Below are 25,439 nucleotides of genomic sequence, written 5' to 3'. Positions count from 1 at the left end.
CCACATTGTTTGCACCATCAGATGAAGACTCTGACAATTTACCCAACCCAAGTGAACAACAAGCAGCTACTGAGGATCTACCCACGGTATGTGAGACGAGTGACAACAGCATCCCACTTCCCATGCAAGATGTGCAAAGTGACAGGCCTCAGCTAGTGTGTACAGAGACACTCGACGATCACTGTGAGACCACTGGTGACTCCGGTGACACCATGATACTTCCACCCTCATTCGCTCGAACCTCTCCACAAGTCAATACATTCCTGAATGTTCCGACTCCTGACGTGCAGCTTCAAGAAATCTCAGCTGACTCCAGTGAACCTGTTCAGACTCCGAATGGGGAGCATCAACAAACCAACACTGACTCAGTTAAAATAGACCAAACTCCACATGGGGAGCAACCAAACACCGACTCTGATTCATGTAAGCCGGACTTTACTCCAGACAGGGAGTGCCGCAACCTCAGTGATGGCACGCTCAGGGTGACAGCATATGCCACAACGACAGGAGATGGATCACTTAACAATTACACTGGGTCAGTAATAACAAGCAGCGGCTACAGTCCAAGAGGAATACACCAATATATCCACACATTTTTTTCCACACGAGCAGTGCAGCCAATGACAGCTCATGCTGGACAAACCCAGTATTCAAGCCTGCAGCAGCCTGTAGTCTATGCAGCATATTCTCAAACAGGCCAGCACTATGGATTGCCCACTAATGGAATCAAGACCGAAGGAGGACTACCGCAAGTGCAATCTGCACTACAGACTGGATGCCTTAGTTACAGCCCAGGATTTGCTGCACCCCAGCCTGGCCAGACAGCATATTCCTCTCAGATGCAAGGTTCTAGTTTCACACCATCACCAGGTATTTATGCGAGCAGCAATTCTGTTTCCAATTCGACAAGTTTCAATGGTTCTCAGCATGACCTCGAATGATACTGTTGATGGTACTTCTTCAACGTCAACACCTTATCAGCTACAAGATGCCATCCGACAGCATCATCACAAACATCGAAAAAAGAAAGGGACTCCAAATCAGACAGCAAAGTGATTTGACCACTTCTTGGTTCCTGATACACAGGGACACCGATGGCGTTCACAAGGACATGCCACCATCAAACTCACCACCCCACCAAGAGAGACATTTGACCATCATGATTGATGGTTTTTGGACTCACACGAATGATTTGGACTGATTGTTTAATCACTGTTCCCATGACTTGTATATACCTTACCTTATCTACCTGTTTTTTGTTCAATTTTCTTAACGTGTACAGAAAATATGAACATATAAAAAAGGGGGGATGTGGTGATGTGCATCAATGTAAATACATGTAGGCTAGCTAGACTCTAGAGGGAGCACCAAAGACATCACACATACACACTTAACCAATAGATTAGGTAGATAGGGCACGACCAATGGACATTCACGATACACACGGAGGTGACACGACCACAGGGGGGCATTACACCAACCCATCTATAAAGGACACCACACACATGATCTGCCTCTTTCCAGTGGAGACAGTCAGTGAGTAGAGAAACAGGGTTGATTCAATATTACACCCACCACGTGGATTGCAGCAACTGGTTAGTCCGTCTGGGTAGTATAGTAGGATTAGCAGTACTGTCGAACCCGAGTAATAGAAGTGTAAATAGTTTAATAAATGTGTTGAAGTTATCTCCACGTCTGAACCTTCGTTTGTCAAGTGCACCACAAGGAAGCCGCTTATGTTACACCTACAACATAACAAATCACCGCCCACAATGCGGTCCGTTATATACGGCTCCCAGGTGGGCGGAGCTGAAGGCGGAGTCCCCCAGGGTTCCAAGCCCGGTCTGAAAGGGGACATCACCTTACATGATGATAAGGGGTACAGTAATACAGTAAGCGTTCATCACACAGACCCAACTCATCTCATTGCAAGGGAAGTGTTCATCAATGCACCCACTCGTTTGGGTGCAGCCCCAGCAGTGATCGCTGTTCCTGAAGAGCCGGTGGTTCTTCAATTCATCAGCAGATGTTAGAGGTGGGCTCCCATCCTTTAAAAGGGCGGGAGATGCTATGGCATCTAATTGGTTGCTGGATGGGTCAGAAATGTGGCTAGGGGTCCAACAAATGACTGTCATGGAGTTGTCCCTGGCTTTTGTGTCTGTTGTAAGGGCCCCAAATGCCTATAGTCTATCACTGTATGAAATGCTATGGAATATTGACCAGTTTAAAACACAGTGATGAGTGGAACTTAATGGGAATACACTAAGGAGCAAGTTGGGGGGAAGGGAAGTGTAAAGATATGGACAGTATAATGGTTAATGGAGATCAAGGCAGCAGGTTACGTGACAGGTTATTATGTAGAGATATGGGTTCAAAGACAAGGAAAATTAGGAGAAAGGGTAAGAGGAAAAATAAATTGCGAAAAGTTACTGATCAAGGTGTTAGGATTCATAACAAAGACATAAAAAACAGGATTTAGTGGCCATTACTGAAACATGGTTAAAAGATGGTCACGACTGGGAGTTAAATATCCAAGGGTATCAGACTATGCAAAAGGATAGAATGGACGGTAAGGGTGGTGGTGTAGCTTTGTTGTTTAAGGATGGCATCCGGGCAATCGTAGGGGATGATATTGGTGCTATGGAGGACAAAGTTGAATCAATTTGGGCGAAAAGGTCACTGATAGGAGTAGTCTATAGGCCTCCAAATAGTAACAGGATGGTAGGGCAGGCAATAAGCAAAGAAATAACGGATGCATGTAGAAATGGTACAGCGGTTATCATGGGAGATTTTAATCTGCATATCGATTGGTTTAACCACGTTGGCAAAGGCAGCCTTGAGGAGGAGTTTATAGAATGTGCCCGGGATAATTTCCTGGAACAGTATGTAGTGGAATCTACAAGGGAACAAGCGGTCCTAGATCTGGTCCTGTGTAATGAGGCAGGATTGATTAATGATCTCATAGTTCGGGATCCTCTTGGAAGGAGCGACCACAATATGGTGGAATTTAAAATACAGTTGGAGGATGACAAGGTAAAATCAAACACGAATGTTTTGTGCTTAAACAAAGGCGATAACAATGGGATGAGAGAAGAACTAGCTAAGGTAGACTGGGAGCAAAGACTTCATGGTGAAGCAGTTGAGGAACAGTGGAGAACCTTCCGAGCGATCTTTCACAGTGTTCAGAAAAGGTTCATACCGACAAAAAAGAAAGACGGTAGAAAGGGGAAAAAATCGACCGTGGATATCTAAGGAGGTGAGGGAGAGTATCAAATTGAAAGAAAAAACATACAAAGTGGCAAAAATTAGTGGGAGACTAGAGGACTGGGAAGTCTTTAGGGGACAACAGAAAGCTACTAAAAAAGCCATAAAGAAGAGTAAGGTAGACTTTGAAAGTAAACTGGCTCAGAACATAAAAGCAGATAGTAAAAGCTTCTACAAATATATAAGACAAAAAAGAGTGGCTAAGGTAAATGTTGGTCCTTTGGAAGATGAGAAGGGAGATTTAATAATAGGAGACGGGGAAATGGCTGAGGAGCTGAACAGGTTTTTTGGGTCAGTCTTCACAGTGGAGGACACAAATAACATGCCAGTGACTGATGGAAATAAAGATATGATAGGCGAGGACCTTGAGATGATTGTAATCACTAAGGAGGCAGTATTGGGCAAGCTAATGGGGCTAAAGGTAGACAAGTCTCCTGGCCCAGATGGGATGCATCCCAGAGTGTTAAAAGAGATGGCTAGGGAAATTGTAAACGCACTAGTGATAATTTATCAAAATTCACTAGACTCTGGGGTGGTCCCAGAGGATTGGAAAGTAGCAAACATGACACCACTGTTTAAAAAAGGAGGTCGGCAGAAAGTGGGTAATTATAGGCCGGTAAGCTTAACTTCAGTTGTAGGGAAAATGCTGGAATCTATCATTAAGGAGGAAATAGCGGGGCACCTGGAGGGAAATTGTCCCATTGGGCAGACGCAGCATGGGTTCACAAAGGGTAGGTCGTGTCTGACTAATTTGGTAGAATTTTTTGAGGACGTTACCAGTGCAGTAGATAATGGGGAGCCAATGGATGTGGTATATCTGGATTTCCAGAAAGCTTTTGACAAGGTGCCACACAAAAGGTTGCTGCATAAACTAAAGATGCATGGCATTGAGGGTAAAGTGGTAGCATGGGTAGAGGATTGGTTAACTAACAGAAAGCAGAGAGTGGGGATAAATGGGTGTTTCTCTGGTTGGCAACCTGTAACTAGTGGGGTCCCTCAAGGATCAGTGTTGGGCCGACAGTTGTTCACAATTTACATAGACGATTTGGAGTTGGGGACCAAGTGCAATGTGTCAAAGTTTGCAGACGACACTAAGATGAGTGGTAAAGCAAAAAGTGCAGAGGATACCGGAAGTCTGCAGAAGGATTTGGATAGGTTAGGTGAATGGGCTAGGGTCTGGCAGATGGAATTCAATGTTGCCAAGTGTGAGGCTATCCATTTTGGGAGGAATAACAGCAGAATGGATTATTATTTAAACGGTAAGATGTTAAAACATGCTGCTGTGCAGAGGGACCTGGGTGTGCTGGTGCACGAGTCGCAAAATGTTGGTGTGCAGGTGCAACAGGTGATTAAGAAGGCTAATCGAGTTTTGTCTTTCATTGGTAGAGGGATGGAGTTTTGAGACATATAAAATTATGAAGGGAATAGATAGGATAGATGTGGGCAGGTTGTTTCCACTGGTCGGGGAAAGCAGAACTAGGGGGCATAGCCTCAAAATAAGGGGAAATAGATTTAAGACCGAGTTTAGGAGGGACTTCTTCACCCAAAGGGTTGTGAATCTCTGGAATTCCTTGCCCAGTGAAGCAGCTGAGGCTCCTTCTTTAAACGTTTTTAAGAAAAAGATAGATACCTTTCTAAAGAATAAAGGGATTCGGGGATATGGTGTACGGGCCGGAGAGTGGAGCTGAGTCCACAAAGATCAGCCATGATCTCATTAAATGGTGGAGCAGGCACGAGGGCCAGATGGCCTACTCCTGTTCCTAGTTCTTATGTTCTTATGTTCTCCAATTTTGTTTCTCAGAAACAGAAATTTCCATCATCCCAAATAGCTTTAAGTAAAATAAAAACATAACATTCATATTTCACAGTGACATAATTATGTTAACAATGGATTTGTGTCTTTTTAATCCTTTAGTGCCTTCATTCATTTTTGTGCACTTGCAAATCCTCAGGCTCTCTGCAAGTCTGGACTTACATTAAAATTTGCACCTGGACTGTATAATGTACTGAACTAGAATTCCAGCAAGGCAGAGCTGTAGGCGTACTTACTGAAAGACTAGTTTATTTATATTTCTTCAGTATAAACATAGTGAGTTACAGGAAAGGTACATCTTGCCTCAAGGCTACCTGTCTGCTGCCTACAGTATCTAACACATGACTACCTGACATCAATGCCAGGTGTCACATCATCATGTGCCCCTTAGATTAGCATCTCCATTCTGTTAACCTTTAATACTACACCTCCGATTCAAGAACAGTATCTTCTTTCTAACAATAATATGAGGCTATCTCTATTGGTGGGGAGGGTGGTGGCGGTGGTGGGGGTGGGTGGGGGGGGGGGTTGTTGAAATGCCCATCACTGCAATGGAGCCAGAAAGGGCGGGAGTGCTTCGTGTAATTTAACTGCCTGCGTCCTTACCCTGTGTTGGTGAAGCTACCAGAAATGTGACTCTCTTTCCTAAATGGATGATTCCTTATCCTGAGACTGTGACCCCATGCTCTAGAGACCCCCCCCACATTGGAAACATGTTCTCAGCATCTACCCTGTCAAGTCCCGTAAGTATTTTTAGATGTTTGAATTAGATCACAATTCATTCTTCCAGAGAATATAGGCCTAGTCTCCTTAATCTCTCCCCTTAGGAAAATCCTCTCATCCTAATCTAGTGAACCTCTCATTAGGCCAAGTATGTATTTCCTGAGGTAAAGAGGCCAAAATTGTACACAGTGTTCTAGATGTGGCCTCACCAATCACCAAAATAATTGCCATTAGACGTCTTTACTCATATATGTCAGCCCCCTTTAAACAAAGGCTAACATGCCATTGCCTTATTAATTGGATTGGATTGGATTTGTTTATTGTCACGTGTACCGAGGGACAGTGAAAGGTATTTTTCTGCGAGCAGCTCAACAGATCATTAAATACATGAAATGAATAGGAAATAAAAGAAAATACATAATAGGGCAACAGAAGGTACACAATGTAACAACATAAGCACCGGCATAGGATGAAGCATACAGGGGTGTGGTAATGAGGTCAATCCATAAAAGGGTTGTTTAGGAGTCTGGTAATAGCAGGGAAGAAGCTGTTTTTGAGTCTGTTTGTGCGTGTTCTCAGACTTCTGTATCTCCTGCCCGATGGAAGAAGTTGGAAGAGTGTGTAAACCGGGTGTATTGCTTGCTGTACCTGCATACTGACAATTCTGTGCTTCATGCAAAGGATACCCCATGTCCCCTTGTATGCAAACATTTACCAATCTTTAAATTTTTCTATAAATATTCTATTTTGTTTACTTTTCCTACTGAAATGGATAACTTCACACTTTGTCACCTCGTATTCCTTTTGCCATGTCCGAGCCCGCTCGCCCAACTCATCGATATCCTTCTTCAGCCTATTTGCAATCTTCTTGCTGCTTATTTTCCCACCTAACGTGGTATCGTCAGCAAACATCCTCTCACCCCAGCACTGCAATATTCTCCTTACTCAATCATAGAATCAAGTGGGAGGACGAGTTGGGGAGGGTATAAGACCATAAGACAATAAGACATAGGAGCGGAAGTAAGGCCATTCGGCCCATCGAGTCCACTCCACCATTCAATCATGGCTGATTTCAACTCCATTTACCCGCCCTCTCTCCATAGCCCTTAATTCCTCGAGAAATCAAGAATTTATCAACTTCTGTCTTAAAGACACTCAACGTCCCGGCCTCCACCGCCCTCTGTGGCAATGAATTCCACAGACCCACCACTCTCTGGCTGAAGAAATTTCTCCTCATCTCTGTTCTAAAGTGACTCCCTTTTATTCTAAGGCTGTGCACCCGGGTCCTAGTCTCCCCTGCTAATGGAAACAACTTCCCTACGTCCATCCTATCTAAGCCATTCATTATCTTGTAAGTTTCTATTCGATCTCCCCTCAACCTCCTAAACTCCAATGAATATAATCCCAGGATCCTCAGACGTTCATCGTATGTTAGGCCTACCATTCCTGGGATCATCTGTGTGAATCTCCGCTGGACCCGCTCCAGTGCCAGTATGTCCTTCCTGAGGTGTGGGGCCCAAAATTGCTCACAGTATTCTAAATGGGGCCTAACTAATGCTTTATAAAGCTTCAGAAGCACATCCCTGCTTTTATATTCCAAGCCTCTTGAGATAAATGACAACATTGCATTTGCTTTCTTAATTACGAACTCAACCTGCAAGTTTACCTTTAGAGAATCCTAGACTAGGACTCCCAAGTCCCTTTGCGCTTCAGCATTATGAATTTTGTCACCGTTTAGAAAATAGTCCATGCCTCTATTCGTTTTTCCAAAGTGCAAGACCTCGCACTTGCCCACGTTGAATTTCATCAGCCATTTCTTGGACCACTCTCCTAAACTGTCTAAATCTTTCTGCAGCCTCCCCACCTCCTGCATACTACCTGCCCCTCCACCTATCTTTGTATCATCAGCAAACTTAGCCAAAATGCCCCCAGTCCCGTCATCCAGATCGTTAATATATAAAGAGAACAGCTGTGGCCCCAACACTGAACCCTGCGGGACACCACTCGTCACCGGTTGCCATTCCGAAAAAGAACCTTTTATCCCAACTCTCTGCCTTCTGCCTGACAGCCAATCGTCAATCCATGTTAGTACCTTGCCTCGAATACCATGGGCCCTTATTTTACTCAGCAGTCTCCCGTGAGGCATCTTATCAAAGGCCTTTTGGAAGTCAAGATAGATAAGATCCATTGGCTCTCCTTGGTCTAACCTATTTGTTATCTGTTCAAAGAACTATAACAAGTTTGTCAGGCATGACCTCCCCTTACTAAATCCATGCTAACTTGTCCTAATCCGACCCTGCACTTCCAAGAATTTAGAAATCTCATCCTTAACAATGGATTCTAGAATCTTGCCAACAACCGAGGTTAGGCTAATTGGCCTATAATTTTCCATTTTTTTCCTTGTTCCCTTCTTGAACAGGGGGATTACAACAGCGATTTTCCAATCCTATGGGACTTTCCCTGACTCCAGCGACTTTTGAAAGATCATAACTAATGCCTCCACTATTTCTTCAGCTATCTCCTTTAGAACTCTAGGATGTAGCCCATCTGGGCCCGAAGATTTATCAATTTTTACCACCTCTTAGTTTCTCTAGCACTGTCTCCTTTGTGATGGCTACCATATTCAACTCTGCCCCCTGACTCTCCGGAATTGGTGGGATATTACTCATGTCTTCTACTGTGAAGACTGCGCAAAGTACTTATTTAGTTCCTCAGCTATTTCCTGGTCTCCCATCACTAGATTACCAGCGTCATTTTGGAGCGGCCCAATGTCTACTTTTGCCTCCCGTTTGTTTTTAATGTATTTAAAGAAACTTTCACTATCAGTCCTAATATTACTGGCTAGCCTACCTTCATATTTGATCCTCTCTTTCCTTATTTCTCTCTTTGTTATCCTCTGCTTGTTTTTGTAGCCTTCCCAATCTTCTGACTTCCCACTACTCTTTGCCACATTGTAGGCTTTCTCTTTTGCTTTGATGCATTCCCTAACTTCCTTTATCAGCCATGGCTGCCTAATCCCCCCTCTGATAACCTTTCTTTTCTTTGGGATGAACCTCTGTACTGTGTCCTCAATTACTCCCAGAAACTCCTGCCATTGCTGTTCTACTGTCTTTCCCACTAGGCTCTGCTCCCAGTCGATTTTCGTCAGTTCCTCCCTCATGCCCCTGTAGTTACCTTTATTTAACTGTAACACCTTTACATCTGATTCTACCTTCTTTCTTTCAAATTGCAGATTGAATTCTACCATATTATGATCACTGCCTCCTAAGTGTTCCCTTACTTTGGGATCTTTAATCAAGTCTGGCTCATTACATAACACTAAGTCCAGAATGGCCTGTTCCCTCGTGGGCTCCATCACAAGCTGTTCCAAAAAGCCCTCCTGTAAACATTCAATGAATTCCCTTTCCTTGGGTCCACTGGCAGCATTATTTACCCAGTCCACCTGCATATTGAAGTCCCCCATGATCACTGTGACCTTGCCTTTCTGACATGCACTTTCTATTTCGTGGTGCATTTTGTGCCCCTGGTCCTGACCACTGTTAGGAGGCCTGTACATAACTCCCATTATGTTTTTTTTGCCTCTGTGGTTCCTCAACTCTACCCACACAGACTCCACATCATCTGACCCTATGTCGTTTAGTGCTATTGATTTAATTTCATTCCTAATTAACAAGGCAACCCCGCCCCCTCTGCCCACCTCTCTGTCTTTTCGATAGGTTGTGAATCCCTGGATGTTTAAATGCCAGTCCTGAACCCTCTGCAACCACGTCTCTGTGATGCCTACCACATCATACCTGCCAGTCACAATCTGGGCCACAAGCTCATCTACCTTGTTCCGTACACTGCGCGCATTTAAATATAGCACCTTTAATTCTCTATTGACCGTCCCTTTTTGTTTTCTTAGTGTGGAGGATGTGCTCTGGTGTGAGGTGCTCCGGAGGGTGAATGCCTCAACCTCGTGCGCACCTCACGAGGGCAAGGATGAGCCGACTCTTTGAGAGGATGGATGATGAGCGTGAGTGGTGTGGGAGGAGACCCGCAAACCATGTTCACATGTTTTGGTCCTGTCCGAAACTGGAGGGATATTGGAGGGAGGTCATAAAGGTCATCTCGAAAGTGGTGCATGTGAGATTCGAACCAGGGCCCCTAGAAGCCATATTCGGGATGTCGGACCAGCCTGGGCTGCAGGCGGGTGCGGGGGCAGATGTCTTATCCTTCGCCTCGTTGATTGCCCAAAGGCGATCCTGTTGGGGTGGAGTTCAGCTTCTCCGCCCTGTGTCTCGGCTGGGCGGTGGGAACTGCTGGAATTTTTGATTCTCGAGACGGTGATGTTTGAGTTGAGGGGGAGGATGGAAGGGCTCTACAATTCATGGGGAATGTTTATCATGCACTTTAAAGAATTGCATTTGGGGCGGGGGAGGAGGGGGGGCTCCGAGGGATGGGCAGCGGTTGAGTGGACTGTTAGACCATAAGACATAGGAGTGGAAGTAAGGCCATTCGGCCCATCAAGACCACTCCACCATTCAATCATGGCTGATTTCAATTCCATTTACCCGCTCTCTCTCCATAGCCCTTAATTCCTCGAGAAATCAAGAATTTATCAACTTCTGTCTTAAAGACACTCAACGTCCCGGCCTCCACCGCCCTCTGTGGCAATGAATTCCACAGACCCACCACTCTCTGGATGAAGAAATTTCTCCTCATCTCTGTTCTAAAGTGACTCCCTTTTATTCTAAGGCTGTGCCCCCGGGTCCTAGTCTCCCCTGTTAATGGAAACAACTTCCCTACATCCACCCTATCTAAGCCATTCATTATCTTGTAAGTTTCTATTAGATCTCCCCTCAACCTCCTAAACTCCAATGAATATAATCCCAGGATCCTCAGACGTTCATCGTATGTTAGGCCTACCATTCCTGGGATCATCCGTGTGAATCTCCGCTGGACCCGCTCCAGTGCCAGTATGTCCTTCCTGAGGTGTGGGGCCCAAAATTGCTCACAGTATTCTAAATGGGGCCTAACTAATGCTTTATAAAGCTTCAGAAGTACATCCCTGCTTTTATATTCCAAGCCTCTTGAGATGAATGACAACATTGCATTTGCTTTCTTAATTACGGACTCAACCTGCAAGTTTACCTTTAGAGAATCCTGGACTAGGACTCCCAAGTCCCTTTGCACTTCAGCATTTTGAATTTTGTCACCGTTTAGAAAATAGTCCACGGCTCTATTCTTTTTTCCAAAGTGCAAGACCTCGCACTTGCCCACGTTGAATTTCATCAGCCATTTCTTGGACAACTCTCCTAAACTGTCTAAATCTTTCTGACGCCTCCCCACCTCCTCCATACTACCTGCCCCTCCACCTATCTTCGTATCATCGGCAAACCTAGCCAGAATGCCCTCAGTCCCGTCATCTAGATCGTTACTATATAAAGAGAACAGCTGTGGCACCAACACTGAACCCTGCGGGACACCACTCGTCACCAGTTGCCATTCCGAAAAAGAACCTTTTATCCCAACTCTCTGCCTTCTGCCTGACAGCCAATTCATTGTTCATTGTTTACCATATATGGGATGACCGTGGATTCTCTTTTGGTCTTTCTTGTTTTGTATTTGGGATATAGGGGGGAGGTTTTGGGTTTGTCTGTTGAAGGGGAAGCTGGTTGAGGGATTGCTATTGTATTTGTCATTGTTGGTTATCTTTTGTTGGGTGTATATTTGATGAAAAAGTGGAAAATGAGAATAGAAATATTTTTTTAAAAAATCAATCATAGAATCCTTGCAGTGCAGAAGGAGCCATACAGCCCATCAAGTCTGCACTGACCCATCGAGTCTGCACTTCCGCTTCCACCCCGCCCTATCCCTGTAACCCCATAACCTAACCTGCACATCCCTGGAAACTAAGGGTAATTTAACATGGCCAATCCACCTAACCTGCACATCCTTGAATTGTGGGACGAAACCGGAGCACCCGGAGGAAACCCACGCAGACACAGAACGAACTTGCAAATTCGACACAGACAGTGACTAAAGTCCGGAATTGAACCTGAGTCCCTGGCGCTGTGAGGCAGCCGTGCTGACCACTGTGCCACCATGTTGCCCAGTACTGCCACTTTTCTATCTTTCCTCTTTTCTATCTTTCCCTGTCTCTCTCGAATAACTTATATCCAGAAATATTTAGTACTCCGTTCCACGCATTTTTGTGTCCGGTCTTTATAATCGTCACACCATCATATTCCCATTTGGCTATTTTGAACCTGCAACTCACCAATCATATTTATCATATTTCATGTATCTACATACTTGCACTGTAAATATGTTGTGTTTCTTTTCATTCTGACTCCATACAATACCTCAGTATTTTTCACTTCAGCGCACTCTGTCTCTCCCAATTCTTTGTGCAACTTGATTTCACATTCTAATGGTACATCCTTGTTCCTATCCCTTTGCCTGATTAGTTTAAGCCCTCTCCCACAATACAGTTACAGTCGGACAGGACCAAAACCTATTTAAACACAAGCTTGGCTCCAGCTGGAGTGTTGAATTCAATTTTGGGCACACTTGGGAAGGTTGTGAATGCTTTAGCACGGGTGTAAAGAGATTTACTGGAATAATTCCAGCAAGGAATGACAGCTATGTGCTTAGACTGGAAAAGATGGGATTTTTCTCCTCTAAGCAGAGACGGCTGAGGGGAGAGAAGTGTTGAAAATCATAAAAGGTTTGATAATGAGTAGATAAAGGGAAACTGTTTCCAATGACTGTCGTGTTGATCATATTAAATTTCAGGTGATTGGCAAAAAACTGGTGATAACTTGAAGAAAATCATTTTCATGCAATGAATGGTTAGGATTTGAATGTACTACTTGATAAGATGATGGATTTAATACTACCTTCAAAAGGAAATTAGATAACTACTTTTGGACAAAAAAAAGTCTGGATATGGGGAAAAGACTTGGCCAAATAGCTTTGTTCTGTACTGTACTAGTTTCTGATTCTAAAACATGCATGGTAAGTGTGATGAAATAAGTTTTGCACAAAAGATAGATAATTAATGCAACTTCTAATATACCTTAATTGTAGGCACACAAAAGTTATATTCTAACATGGTCCTTAATTCTGTGGTTGGCATTTTTCTATTTGAATGACAATACGGAAATGCTACAATTAATTCACATCGGAAGAAACAAGTGAGCAGTAATAAAGTACAAAATGTACTTCAAACTCAAAAAGAATATTCTGCTGAGAGCTGTCATGTTCTGTAGACTGGCTGGTGTAAATGATGTACTACAGAACATCTAGTTCTTGACTAGTTAAAATAATTTATTATGAAACAACTGTGTGGTAAAGATAACTGGAATAAATATATGACAAACTACTAACACTAACTAACTATTCTAGAGCTACTGCAAAATATGTGTATCCACCAACACGACTTACTCCCCACTCCCCAGGCACAGAGTCATGTCTAGGCTTAGCTGCCATCTACTGGTCGGAGGTCATGCATATTATTATATCATCACAAGAGCTAATGGTACAAAACAATTACCACTTAAAAGATAATCTTGCACCCAACATCTAACGTCATGTAAACTCTTGAAAAAGACATGCCATGAGGTTCTAAAACTTCAAAACTAATGTTTAATAGGATCTTGCTCATTTATACATATACAGCCCAAAAATAAATATAGAAATATGTAAGTTAAAAATCTTGGAAAAGAGCACAGACTGTAAAGTCTTGACTGTGTTTGAATGACCTGCTGTAAGGTGCCTGCATAATCCTAATGTGATATTGGGAGATGGTCTGAAAGTGAACTTATTATTTATGGAATTACTTGTACATATTACAAAAGGGATGGTTATGGGTACCTTTCATCCACTGATCAATTTATGATAAGATGCTTACTATTTATGTGCTACAGTGTTAGTCCCAGCTGTTTCAGTAACAGCCCATCAATCTTGTTTCTGAGTGACAGCTGAAATGAATCACAGTGAGAATTGTTTGCCTGCGTAGAAGTATTTTATAGAATATTTTATAGAATTTCTATTTTATAGACTATCCGCTGAAATGACATTGGAAATTGTTCCACTTCTGATTGCCATTTTCAAATGCTGGTGATTTAAGCTATTTGGGCATTGAATAAGTATGAGCTTCCTCGACCAGACTTTTCTAAAAGCCAGGCAGTCCCTGCGCGGCATAATGGTATCATGTGAAGTGACATGATTTGCCTCTCTGCACCCTAGCTCCCTGTTGCTGCCTTGAAGTGCTTGAAGTGCACCGTGCTGGTCAGTGGAGGAATCATCTTAAATTTCCTGTCTCAGGCTATTTTGTTCTTGTGTTCTGGGTGTACTCCCAGTTAACTGCAGAGCTCTGAAGATTTAAAGTTCATCTGGATGGAGAGGGTGAGGTACCTTGTCAACGTTGATCTCCTTACATTGTTGGGGTATCCCCAGGATCTATCATAGATACTCTGATCAGTAGGTTCTCCAGTGCAAACACAATGCTTGTTTTCTTTTCTTAGTGCCCACCCTTTTGGATGTTTAATGGTCAATACATGAGGAAGGTCAGATAAGAGACCAGTACCACCATATTCATCTCATTACTCGTTGTAGTTTCACATTGTAAACTACACCAAATGATACATACACTGTTTGTTGATAAATGTTATGCGACTTCACACACATTAATCAGTCCAGGAGGACTACTGTAATGATTCAAATGCTAGAGTTAATAAAACTGCTTCCGGGGACTTCCGGTGATGGTGACGTGCTGAGTGGACGCACATCAGGTAGCTCTCCTCCAGACCAGAACCGATTAGGCACTTTTAAGCAAATTTTGCCTGAAAAAACGAAGGCAACTTAAACTCAACTGAGAGAAGACAAGATTAGAACCAAAATGTCAGGGAGCGGGAGCTCAAGGGGTTGAAGGGATGGCAGAAGTGGCGGAGAGGGCCATGAGCAGCAGGTGGATGATCCAGCGGACCCACGTGGCGAGGAGGCCCCAGCCATCCAAGAGAGAGGGAAGCCGACAACCTGAGCATCAGCTGCCCCCACCACCCGGAGACATTCCTTATGAAGGAGCTGACTGCCATAAAAGAGGCGATAAGGGTCGAAATCCAGGTGGCAGTCAAAGTGGAGGTGACAAAGGCGATGGTCACCAAGCAAAAAACGATCGACGGATTAGAGAAGAAGATGGAAGCACAGGAAAAGAACAATCCACGAACTAGAGAAAGCCTCAACTGACCAGAGCGACAGGATCATCGCCCTGGAGGCAGAGGTTCAAAGATTGGTGGTCGCCCAAGGACACAATCTCAGACTAAAGGGACGATCCTTTAAAAATGAAATGAGGAGGAATTTCTTCAGCCAGAGGGTGGTGAATCTGTGGCACTTTGTTGCAGAAGGCTGGGGAGGCCAAATCACTGAGTGTGTTTAAGACAGAGAAAGATAGATTCTTGATTAATAAGGAGTTCCGGGAGAAGGCAGGAGATTGGGGATGAGAAAAATATCAGCCATGATTGAATGGCGGAGGGAGCTCGATGGGCTGAGTGGCCTAATTCTGCTTCCATGTCTTATGGTCTTAAAAGGGAAAGTTGAGGACCAAACAAACAGGTCCCGAGGGGAGGGAGCGATGCAGGGGGGGTGGGGGGATGGAGGGGCAGGTGGGAGAAGGAACACAAGAGGAACATGATGGGAAGAAAGGGTTGGTTTTCAGATTGACTTCAGCAGGCAAGGTGCAGGTTGAGGGAACAAGTTGGTGCCACAAGCAGCCACATTGGAGGGTCCCTAAACAAAGGGAGATCCCGGAGTGCAGGGTCGCCAGGTAAGTCTGGTGTAACCCACAGGAAGGGGGACGACGACAAAAAACCCCACCAGGATTATCACCTGGAATGTCAAGGGACTTAACTGCCCAGTGAAAGGATCCAGAGATTTCGCCCATTTGAAAAGTTTGAAAGCCGACATAGTCTTCCTGCAAGAGACATACCTGAGGGAGAAGGACCAACTGTCAATAAGGAAGGGCTGGGTGGGACAGACAAATCACACATGTTATGGGATGAGGGTCAGGGGGGTAGCCATACTGATCAGTAAGAGGACAGTGTTTATGGTGCCAAGGATGGTCACGGGCCCAAGGGAACGGTACGCCATGGTCAGCGGTATCCTGGAAGGGGCACAGGTGGTGCTGGTAAACGTGTATGTTCACAACTGGGACAACACAGATTTCCTAAAAAAGACCATGGTGGAAATCCCCGATAGCGACACCCACTGACTGATCATGGAGGCAACTTCAACTGTGTACAGGGCCCATTGACAGACCGATCAAACTCCAGGACGGGGAAAAAGACTGGTATGGCTAGGAAACTGGGAGCATTCATGGAGCAGATAGGGGCAGTGGACCCATAACGGTTCCTGCATCCCGGTGAGAGGGAATTCTTGTTCTTTTCGCCGGTGCACAAAGTATATCCCCGTATTGACTTCTTTGCAATGGGAAATCGGTGCTTCCAGAAATAGTAAGGGTGGAATACTCTGCGACTGTCATCTCTTTTTTAAAAATAAATTTAGAGAACCCAATTCATTTTGCCAATTAAGGGACAATTTAGCGAGTCGAATTTGCCTACCCTGCACATCTTTGGGTTGTGGGGACGAAACCCATGCAAACACGGGGAGAATGTGCAAACTCCACACGGGCAGTGACCCAGAGCTGGGATTGAACCTGCGACCACGGCGGCGTGAGGCAGCAGTGCTATCCAGTGCCACCGTGCTGCCCTGCACCTGTGATCTCTGACCACGCTTCACACTGCGTGGATGTGAGATTGGAGAAAGTCCATGCCCAACGCTCCACGTGGAGGTTGGACACGGACCTCTTGGCCGCAAAGGATTTCTGCCAGGCCACAGGCGAGTACACTGCTAACAACCAGAACGGGGAAGTCTTGCCTTCCACGTTTTGGGAGGCACTGAATGCAGTTATTAGGGGGGAGATTATAGCCTACAAGGCATGTAGAGACAGGGAAGAGAGGGTGTCCAGGCAACAACGGATCGACTCCATTTTGGAGGTCGACAGAAAGTACTCCGAGGCCCCGACATTAGAGTTTCTGGTGGAGAGGGAAAAGCTGCAAATGGACTTTAACCTGCTATCTACAAGGAAGGTAGTGTACCAACTCCACCAGATATGGGGGACGTTCTACGAACACGGAAAAAAGGCAAGGCGCCTACTGGCTCACTAGCTGAGAAGGTAGGCAGCCACGAGGGAGACAGCGCAGGTGAAGGACAGCAGAGGCAGACTGGTAACTGAGCTAAAAGAAGTCAACCGAACATTTGAAACCTGGGCCTGTACACCTCCGAACTCCCTGACGGGGACGCGGGGCTGAAATAGTTTCTCGATGGATTGGACAGACCAGTCGTGGGGACGATAGGCGGGGAGAGCTGGAAGCACCAATAGGACTGGGAGAGATATTGGAGAGTATCAGCTCCATGCAGGCAGGGAAGACACCGGGTCCTGATTGGTTCCCGGCGGACGTCTAGTAACGACTTGCACCAGCCCTGGCCCCACACCTATGGGACATGTTCGCAGATTCGCACCAGCCCTGGCCCCACACCTATGGGACATGTTCGCAGATTCGCTAAAACAGGCCACGATATTGCTGATACACAAAAAAGACAAAGACCCTACGGAATGCAGATCATATCGACCCATTTCGCTGCTCAATGTAGACGCGAAGATACCCACGAAAGTCCTGGTGAAGGGACTGGAGAACTGCGTACCAGAGGTGGTCGCAGAGGACTAGATGGGCTTTGTCAAGGGTAGACAACTAACTGTGAACATCAGGCGGTTGCTGAATGTAATAATGATGCCTCACTCTATGCGGATGACCTGCTCCTCTACGTCTCGGATCCACAGAATAGCCTGAAAGTTTTCATGAAGCACCTGGAAGGGTGTGGGGCTTCTCAGGTTACAAACCCAACCTAGGCAAGAGCGAGGCTGTCCTGGTGAACCCAAACGGGGGAGGGACAGAGCTGGAGGGTCAACCATTCAAACTAGCCCAAAGCAAATTCTGCTACCTGGGGATCCAGATAGCCCGTGACTGGTCACGGATCCAAAAGTGGAACCTGGCCAGTCTGGCGGAGGAAGTTAAAAAGGACCTACAGAGATGGGATATACTCTCGCTTTCCCTGGCGGGGAGGGTGTAGATGATCAAAATGAACGTACTGCCGAGGTTCCTCTTACTGTTCAGATTCATACCGATCTTCATCCCCAATCCTCTTTTCATCGGATAGACAAAATGATCATGGCATTTGTGTGAGGGGGAAAGAACCCAAGGATCCCCAAGCCGACACTGCAAAGGAGGAAAAACATGCCGGCCTGGCCCTACCGAACCTGCAATATACCACTGGGCAGCCACAGCCGAGACGGTGAGGGGATGGATACGAGAACCCAACATGGAATGGGTGAGGCTGGAGGAGTCCTCGTGTAAGGGGATGATCTCCCGGGCCCTCGCCATGGCATCGCTCCTATCCTCGGAAAAATACACATCCTGCCCAGTGGTGGTAGAAACATTAAGGACATAGAACCAAATGAGGCAGCATTTTGGTTTAATCGAGGTGTCCTCCATGGGCCCCATCTGCGGCAACCTCAAATTCCCGCCAGATATGCTCGACACCACCTTCACAAAATGGAGACAGAACGGGGGGACGCTAGCAGTCAGGGACTTTTACATAGGGGACAGACTCGAGACCTTGGACAAACTGATGGAAGGTCTACCGAGAGGCCAGGAGCACCTTCAAATTAAATATTTTCTCCGCAAGGAGACGGCAAGGTACCCTAGGGTCCCGAGAAACACTTTACTGGAAGAGCTAATAAACACAGACAGTAAGGAGAGGGGGAACTGTGGGGACATCTATGGACGGTTGCTGGAAAGGGCAAGGATACCACTGGATGTAGCCAGGTGAAAATAGGAGGACGAACTCAGGACTGAAGTGGGCTGGGGTCTCTGGAGTGAAGCACTGCGTTGGGCCAACTTCACCTCCTCCTGCGCAAGGATCAGCCTCATGCAGTTTAAAGTGTGGCACAGAGCACACCTAACCAGAACCTGAATGAACAGGTTCTTCCCGGAGGTGGAGGATAAATGCGAACGGTGCCAGGGAGGCCCAGCCAACCACGCTCACATGTTCTGGGCCTGCCCCAGACTTGTCGGGTCCTGGATAACCTTCTTCGAGGCAATATCCAAGATTGTGGGGGTGAGGGTGGAGTCATGCCCGAGAGTGGCAGTCTTCGGAGTGTCGGACCAGCCAGAACTACATATGGGGAAGAGGGCCAATGCCCTGGCTTTTGCTTCCTTAATCGCACACCAGAGAATCCTGCTCGGCTGGTGATCAGCAGCGCTACCCACAGCTGCAGACTGGCTGTGGGTGATGCTTGTCGGAAGACTTGACAGAATTTATCCACCTGGAGAAGATCAAGTACACCATCCGAGGGTCAGACGAGGGCTTCCACAAAGCATGGGGACTATTCATCAGCCTGTTCCAAGACCTGTTCGAGGCCAACAGCAACTAGGAAGAAAGGGAGGAGGGGGGGAACTGAGGAGAGCAGATAAGAGCACACACAATGGAGAGGAGCAGAGAGGGAAGGGGAGAGGAGGTGAGGAGGGAACCCAAGGACGTCACAGAGTGAAACAGGGGGAAAAAGGGAGGGGGCAGGTAGCACCCCCACGAACCCACAAGGACAACAACCGCAGAAGAGAGGAACGGGGTACAGTATGTGACACCCAGGGCGAAGGTTGGTGCCAGGGAAGAACCAGACTTTCAACGGGAGGAAGGGGGGGAGGGGGGAGGGGAGGACAAATGGAACGAATGTGTGTAAAAATTTGTGAATAAGAAATGGCACAACATGTAGACATCATGTTCAGTTGTTATTCTGTAAAAACTGGAAAATGCAATGAAAATATTTTTTAAAAACTGCTTACATAGCTAATGTAACTATTTCCTTGTTGTACAGATCTTCGCAATAGGAAAGCTGACTAATTATCCAAATATTGTAACTATTGTAAATTGATTTCCTGACATCTGTGAACATAGATAACAGACCAGATCAGCTGTGATGGATCTTTTTTTTAAAGAGTACCCAATTAGGTTTTCCAATCAAGGGGTAATTTAGCATAGCCAATCCACCTACCCTGCACATTTTTGGATTGTGGGAGTGAACCCACGTGCCGAGGACAATGTGCAAACTCCACACGGACAGTAACCCGGGGCCAGGATCGAACCGGATCATTGGTGTTACGAGGCAGTGGTGCTAACCAGTGCGCCTGCTGTGATGATGGATCCTTACTGTCAATGTTGCGACAAGTCTTCCAACTCCACCAGTCTATGTCCTGCCTGGTGCAGTGGAAGACAATGATTTGCTTGTATTATTAGGGATTAATATCTTTCACAGGTGATCCTGGTCCCTCACAAATGTGTACATATTTCTAGTTAGCTGAGGACTACTGTTATTTCAGACGAGTGAGAGAATTAGCAAGATTAAGAGCAATCTTTAAAGGATAAGAATATTCTTCACACTTAACTGGATACAATGACAATTATGGATGCTGCTTTATTTTCACATCGACCATGTTGCAGGCACGAACACAACAAAAAAGCTTATAGTCAGAAAATACATTCAGTAAAGGAGTGTGCAGCCCAGCTTGATCTGCCTGGCGCACTCGTTCACTCTCTCACCCTGAGTGTTTCTGGGACTGCCCCTTAATTTGCCTACCCAATACTTCATGGTCCACTTGTATTCATCTGACCTCTCAGAATTCTTATCGTCTTGTTTGCCCTTTTAAACTGTTGCTGGCTTGCACAAGGTGGATGCTAAGCAGCCAAGGGTGAAAATTAATTCAAGAGGGCAAGAGGTAATGAAAGAGAGTGAGAATGGAAGGGTGTTTGCAAGAGACAAAACAGGTGAAGCAGGAGAGGTTGATCAGAACATGTGAGAAAGAGGAACAATTCAAACATGGAGGATGAGGAGGAGAAAGCCAAAACTAAAGGAGAGATGAAAAAAATGTCTCTATTTTGCTACTGCCAGACCTGGGCTTATCATAAAATTTACAGTGCAGAAGGAGGCCATTCGGCCCATCGAGTCTGCACTGGCTCTTGGAAAGAGCACCCTACCCAAGGTCCACACCTCCACCCTATCCCCATAACCCAGTAACCCCACCCAACACTACGGGCAATTTTGGACACTAAGGGCAATTTATCATGGCCAATCCACCTAACCTGCACATCTTTGGACTGTGGGAGGAAACCGGAGCACCCGGAGGAAACCCACGCAGACACGGGGAGGATGTGCAGACTCCGCACAGACAGTGACCCAAGCCGGGAATTGAACCTGGGACCCTGGAGCTGTGAAGCAATTGCGCTAACCACTATGCTACCGTGCTGCCCTTATACTTAAGGCCTAGCCAGGGGTTCGGGATTGCTTCCAACCCCACAACTTAGTGCTTCTAGTCGCATTGCCTGTCTGAGTGGTGCCGCCCCCTATGCCTCAATGGTGCCAACTCCCATAGTACCTGCCCAAAGCTTCTCAATATCCAAAGTCCTCCCAGGCCCTAAACCACAATCGGAATATTCATAGACCTCTACTTTTCACTCCTCATTACTACTCCCAGATTTATTCCGCTACTCCTTTTCTCTCCCAGTCTGTGTGTAGCCCCTGTCACTCAATTCCTGTAATGCCTCAACAACAATCCCTGACTTTATGCTCACCACAGTCTCCCCCAGTCCATCTTGGTCGAGCCGAAATTGCCACCTCCCTCAGCTGTCTATATTGTAGCACCCTTCCCTACCCCATCAGCATCTTCTCTAGCTTAAAACACATTGCCGCACACCTTTCTTTGTACCCTATGCCTTGAATATCAGTAAGAGATTAATATTCACAGAAAATGTACACAGAAACAAGAAAAATATATACCAGAGAAAGGATTCAGAGGGGAAGACAAATTTAATCTGGTGCACTTGGCTGAAAATGAATGTGGAACTCACCTGATGACATCCCATACTGGTCCCAAAGGACAGACATTTACCCTACTCTGCTGTGAAAGAAAAAAGGGCATCTGATGGAGTATTGTGGTCCTTCACTCATACATTCAGAGTGAGCCAGACTGTAATTTTAACCATGGTCTTGAGTGGAAGCAATTGGAGCTTTTTACACCAGGTGCACTTAGCAGGAAGATAGGTGGGATTCAGAAGAGGCCCAATAAGGTTGAGTCATTTTACTTTATTTTGACTTCCCATGTGGGGAGGAGCAGAACTGCTCTTCTTGAAACTCATTTTATGGGATGTGGGTGTCACTGGCTCGGCCAGCATTTATTGCCCGTACTAATTGTCCATGAGAAGGTGGTGGTGAGCTGCCTTCTTGAACCGCTGCAGTCCATGTGGGGCAAGTACACCCACTGTGCTTTGGGGGAGGGAGTTCCAGGATTTTGACCCAGCAACATTCAGGCTGGTGAGTGGCTTGGAGGAGAACTTGCAGGTCCTAGAATCATAGAATTTGCAGTGCAGAAGGAGGCCATTCTGCCCATTGAGTCTGCACCGGCCCTTGGAAAGAGCACCTTACTTAAGCCCATATGTCGACTCTGACCCCGTAACTCAGGAACCCTACCTCACCTTTTTGGACTCTAACGACAATTTATCATGGCCAATCCACCTAACCTGCGCATCTTTGGACTGTGGGAGGAAACTGGAGCACCCGGAGGAAACCCACGCAAGCATGGGGAGAACGGGCAGATTCAGCGCAGACAGTGACCCAAGCCGGGAACCTGGGACCCTGGAGCTGTGAAGAAACTGTCCTAACCACTATGCTACTGTGCCGCCTAGGTGTTGGTACTCCCATGCTCCCCCCCTTGCTCTTCTAGGTGGTAGACATTGTAAGTTTGAAAGGTGCTGTCTAAGGAGCCTTGGTGGGTTGCTGCAGTGTACCTTGTAGATGGTACACACTACTGCCACTGTTCGCCTGTGGCGGAGGGATTGAATGTTTGCAGAAAGGGTGCCAATCAAGTGGGCTGCTTTTTCCTGGCTTGTGCTGAACCCACCAAGGATAGTTTAGGGCTGCCCTGGGCTTTTCACTTTCCCATTACAAGACCCTTAACGATTCCTGTCCAGTGGTTTAATCAAATTCCACAGATCGTTTCTTCACCCTTTGGAGAGGCCTCACCTGCTAGCTGATATTGGGTTCCCAGCTACATACCATCTACCACACATTTGGCGGGGAACTAACTGGAGCCATGCAGACTAGGCCCAAAAGTTAAAATCTCCTGGACCTCACCTTGCCAAGATACAGAAAGTTGATAAACAACTGCTTTCTGTGTTGACTGGGGGTGAGTGGTGAGGGAGCGTTTAAGAGCAGCTCCCTCTTGTTAGCGGCAAAAAACTGAGGTGCAGGTCCGGTGAACCAGACAGCGAGACAACTAGTAATGGGGAGAAACCCGCGGGGGCTGAGATATAGTCACAAATTCAGAGAAAGAATGAAGTGGACACAAGTGACAGAATCAGGCACTGATTTGAACACTATAATGAAGAGTACGTAACAGCTGACCAAAGAGAGATAGATAGAGCCAGAATAAGCCAGAGGACATGGCTCAAAAAAAAGTGAGAGAAGCAGGTTTATACTTAAAAGAAGAGAGATATATGGGCACATTCTGGGTCCCAGTCAGATGCTGAGTCTCTGGACAATGTTCTCCCGGAGCTGATGCAAATGGATAGGACACAGCCATGACATTCAGGACGGGATGTCAGTGACATTCCAGCAACTGCAGAGCTGATTTGAGGAGTCCCAAAGGCTTTGGGCGCAGGAGATGATTCTGACGATGTGTGGCACCGAGGCCAACACTGCTAGGGTGGCGACTGCAGTGGAGAGCCCGGAGCATGATATCCACATCTTGAGTGGTGGTGCCCAAGGCATGGCGCAGTCTGTGACGACCATGGCTGACTGCCTCAACATCATGTCCCAGTCATTGAGCGACGTGTCCCAGACACAGGTGGACATTACCGAGGCACCCCAAAGCATGGCCCAGTCACTGAGGAGCATTGCTGAGGGTGTTGACACCATGGTGCAGACAATGGGGAGCCACCAGGACTGGCAGAGCCAGGTGACTCAGAGGCCTCTGGTGCTCACTCCAGTTGTCCCTACATCCCATGGAATCTGCCAGGGGCCTACATGCATCATCAGGGATGAGGAAATGCTGAAGGTCAACCCCGGGCCTGTCACCAAGGAGGCTACGTTGGTCTCCAGGTTTTATGAATCCACCCCGCAAAACGGCACATCTCAAGGGCAAGGGGCAAAGTGGTAGCATAGCGATGCCTGTGACACCGGTAAGTCGACTGGGCACTCCGACTCCAGGTCCTCCAGAGGATGGCCATCAAGGGCATCAAAAGCCACAGGGCATGAAAAGCAGCAGGCTGCCTCCACCTCTATTGTGCATCCTGCGAACACGATTAGATGTAGCTGTCGACCAAGAACGATTAAGAAGATTGAGGAGCACTGAATGGGCACTGAGGTTACTATCTGTAGCTAGAGGGAATGGAAATATCAAATGTTAACTAGTAAAACATATTACATCCTGCCACACTCAGAGATCCCCGGTATCTTTGAGGACTATCCCAGGATGATGGGTTGGCTCTTGGGTGACATTATAATAAGGCCCATGTTGCGGTCCATGCTGCCGTTAAGTGGTGCATCGAACTACTGGAAATGTGGTTTCAATCCCTGGACCGCTCTCATGGTGCCTTGCAGTACATCCCCCAGAGGATCTCCCACTTTGTGGTGGTCTGCTATGTCCTCTACAACTTGGCACTGCAGCAGGCCAACATGCTGGAGGAAGAACATACAACATCGTCTGAGGAGGATGTTGACCAGGATGGATGAGCCCAGGGAGAAGAGGATGGAGGACAGGTAGCGGCAAGGGTCTGACATGCCCAGAGGACTAGGGATGTTACAGGATGTAACTCTCTGGATAGTGTGCACAAGTGCATGACATGGAGGTAGTGGTCATACACAATCTAAATATTCAGGGAGTGGAACCCCTTCCTGTTAATAAAGGGCACACCCTGATGCCCCAGTGCATGAAGAATGACATGATTGCCCTCTGTACCTGGGGCATCCCAGTGATGGGCAGAAAATCACGCAGCCCGGGCATCATGGTGGGCCTAGTCCAGCTCAAATGTAATAAAGTTTGATGCCCAGACATACAGGGCATCCGTGACCTCCCAGATGCATCTGTGGACTGTAGATGGTGTTGAAAATGCACTTCTCTCTTCGGAGGCGGATGGCGGCTTGTTCGCACTGCCAGAGGACTTCAACCAGGTTTCCCAGGTGCTCCTTGTCTGAGGTTCCAGTGATGAGGACGTTGTCCAGATACACAGCCACCCTGGGCAGACCCCACAGCTTGTTCTTCATTACTCGCTGAAATATTGCGCCCGCCGATGAAACTCCGAATGGCAACTGTGTGTATTCGTATAGGCCCCCATGGGTAATTATGGTGAAGAATCACATGGAGCTGGGATCCAGGGCCAACTGTTATTATGCGTAGCTCCTGTCCAGTTTAATAAATGTATTTCCTCCACTGAGCTTGGCATAAAGATCTTCGATGTGCGGGACCAGGTAATGGTCTAGACGGGA

Source organism: Scyliorhinus torazame, chromosome 8 (assembly GCF_047496885.1).
Source record: "Scyliorhinus torazame isolate Kashiwa2021f chromosome 8, sScyTor2.1, whole genome shotgun sequence".
Lineage (NCBI taxonomy): Eukaryota > Metazoa > Chordata > Chondrichthyes > Carcharhiniformes > Scyliorhinidae > Scyliorhinus > Scyliorhinus torazame.
Note: the sequence above shows the minus strand (reverse complement) of the source record.